The sequence below is a fragment of the Aptenodytes forsteri genome, unplaced genomic scaffold (assembly GCF_000699145.1).
Source record: "Aptenodytes forsteri isolate BGI_AS27 unplaced genomic scaffold, ASM69914v1 Scaffold568, whole genome shotgun sequence".
NCBI lineage: Eukaryota > Metazoa > Chordata > Aves > Sphenisciformes > Spheniscidae > Aptenodytes > Aptenodytes forsteri.
In genome coordinates this window covers 286,395-289,781 of record NW_008796039.1, presented here as the reverse complement: position 1 = coordinate 289,781, position 3,387 = coordinate 286,395, and positions in this window count along the sequence as shown.

The window sequence follows — 3,387 nt, the reverse complement described above, 5'->3', positions numbered from 1 at the left end:
TTGGACGTGAGGAAAAATGTCTTTACTGAAAGAGTGGTTAAACATTGGAACAGGCTGCCCCAGGGAAGTGGTTGAGTCACCATCCCTGGAGGTATTTGAGAGATGTGTAGACATGACACTCAGGCAGTGCTAGGTTTACAGTTGGACTCAATGATCTTAAGGTTCTTTTCCAACCTAAATGATTCTATGATTCTATGATTCTGTGTTCCTTGAGCATTTTGTCAGTCTGGTAAGTCTTGACACTTACACCACTGATAGGGTCCTTCCCTGGGAAAGGTACCAAGCAGCTCTGTCTCTCCTGCCTTTCTCCCTTTCAAAAGATATGTTAATGAAAAAAATACGCCTACAGCCAAGACTTGTCCTGGTAGCTCTACATTAACACACACACATTCTCACACACAAGCACACACTGTCAGGGCATGCAGCACAAATTCCACATTTCCCTGATGGAAAGCTTAGCAGCCCCCTTCTGCTCTTTTCTTGCCTTCAGAGCCCTGCACACCCAACACCTCACACTACCCTACACCAGCACATAGCAGGAGGAAAGCACACTGGGGAGTCTACCTTCAAGCATTCTAGCAAAATTAAAATGTTTATCATCTTCTCTAGCCTTCTTTATCTCTCTCAGCCCAGGAAAGCAGGTTTATATGTCTCCGTGTAGTCTAAACCTCCTGAAGTGGAGAACCCTGGCGCTCCAGGCATCATCCTGAGTCACCTCTACTCCTTTGTGCACCCAGAAGCTCCCAGAGGAGACAGAGTCTTCTCAGCAGCAGGTCTACTGATGTATAGTCCTCTAGTGAACCTGGTACCTGAACCAGAAAAACACAGTCCAGTTGTTTGTGTTTCTCTCTCATGTTTACAAGGATGCAAACAAGCACTAGATGTCAGTTATCTCCAGATGCTACAGATGCTAAATCTCCAGATGTTAGGCAGCATGGACCTTCCTTCCCCCTGGATAGTGTCCTCTCTGGAGGTCAGTGGATGGACAGCAGAGTTATGGTAGCTGGGGCCTCAGAGCTGAAACTAAAATTTATACCTGTGTCCGATGGAGACACTTTCTAAACACTCTCTCTGCCAGGCAGTCCCACTGCCAAAGCTCTCTGCATCCTTGCTCATGAGGGCACTGCACTCTGTCGCTCCGTGTCGGAACCCAGGGAACAGAAGACTCCTCTGGAGCATGGGATAGACTATTAGTCTGATCCTCATGCCTTTAGGCACATCATGCACCACAATGAGCTGTACGCAAATCTGTACTTAATATGCTCCAAAACACATAAATTGGAATGATGGGGCACCATTCAGGATCTGCAGGATACCTCTGTCCTTCTGGAACAATACCTGAATACCAGACAGGATAAGAGCTGCTGAGATGTGAAGGAACAGGTAACCACCAGCCAGCTCCTGCTGTGCACAGCCATGGACCTGGAAGTTAGGCTGTGAGCTACAGGCAGTGAAACAGGCATGGGGTAGGCAAGTCCCCTGCCTAGGGCACAGGAGCAAACATAGACCCTGAGCTCCTTCAGCCTCTAGGTAACTGGCACCCAATCCTCACTACAACCAACATAAGGAAGCCTCTGTTGTTGTCCCAGGCAGGACACCACCTTCACCTCTGAGACTCCTGTCACCACCTTAGAGGATACCATTACTGAAGTCACTGCTGCAGAGGTCAACACAGAGGCTCTCATGCCTACCCTGGAGGACACTGCCACTGCTGTGTCAACATCAAGAAACACAGGACCACAGTCAGAGCTGAAAAGGACTCCAAGCTTCCAGGCTCATCAGAAAAGCTGTCACTAGGACAAACAACAGAGCCAGCTGCTGCTCCAGAAATGTATTCAGATCAGTCCTTCTGACATCACTAATACATCAGTGTATAATGAATCTCACTGAGGTCAGCAAGACTCCTGAATAAGGGCTATTATCACGAGCAAGAGCTGGCAAGAGTTGCTCCATGTTTCATACTCTGATTCATTCTGCAGTTCACAGGCTACTTGTGGAAAACTGTCCTTTCAAGGTAAATGTGTGCTTCATGATGGAGTAAGAAAAAATAATTATTGTGGTATCCAGGAAGAAGTATATCAATATAAAACATTTTTGCAGCATTTCAATTTTCTGAATACATATTTAACAAAGGAATCAACAGTTTAATTAAGCTAAAACTGCTTCTAGTCACTTAACATTTTTTTAACTTGGAATAATCAGAACTATTATTTTTTATAAGATCAGTAAAAGGGACTGTCAAATATGACAACAATGTAAGTATAAGATCTATATTAATAAACAAAGATTTTCTGTTTATTTCTTTCAGTCTTAAGCCATTCCTGCTGGTTTTGATGATGTTTGTCGTAGATTAACTAGTGGATTAGTGGAAGGAAAATGAGAAAAAGGAAATAAATTTTATCTTAGTTGTTTAAATTGTAAATATTTGTATCTTTTAAGACTGGCAAATGCAGGCCGTATATTTTGCAATAAAACATGTAGATCACATTTACAAGAAAGAACAGGAGGGCTTGAGTGGTTGAAAACCAGGAAGCTAAAGGGAGACTGAAAGATAGCCAAATAAAAATGAATTCTCATAGGTATGTTACAGAATCACACCTGGCTATGTTATGTGAGTGAACAAAATCATTGGATAAATACAAGTGCGTTGAGGGAGGCATTCAGTGAAAAGTGAGGTAGAAATACATACAATGTAGCATCATTAGTGGAAAGACTAATGTCTTTCAGGTAGACATAAATTGAGAAGGCTATTAAAAATTGAAAGGGTTTCAAAAGGCAGTGCAAGAGCAATTTGGAGTATACAAAATATACTTGATGTTAAAACTCTGTCTGCTTTGGTTGCATGGCCATGTATATGATTATATCTATCAAGGTTCTAAATGAGGAAGCAGTTTTAAAGGAAAAATAGCTAATGTGGTTCATAAATGTTTAATTCATTGGAATAAAAATTGATTATTCCCCCCCCCCATTTTTTAAGAGCATGAAATTAACCATTTACAGGGCTATAGCACTTATACCATCACTTTTAGTCTTTAAAATCAGTGGGTTTATTTATAAAGTTCTTGTGGCATATTTGTTTATTTAGGAAATCAGACTAAGTGTTTAGCATGGATATTTCTAAATGAGGAATCTGGTGATATGCCAGATACAATTACCTTTCCTACTTTAATTAACCTTATTTACTTTCTTACTTTGAGATGCAGATAGAACTGAAGTAGTTTCTCACAGTTTGGGAACAACCCTGGTCCTGATGGTCAGTAATTTGCCCAACTTAAATAGAGAACAGGCAAGTAAGCCACAGTGCAACCCACTGCCATGTTACCTTTCTTGTCCAGATATGGAGAGCTGTTAGAGTGTGGCATGCATGTATTTCTGGCCTACAAATAT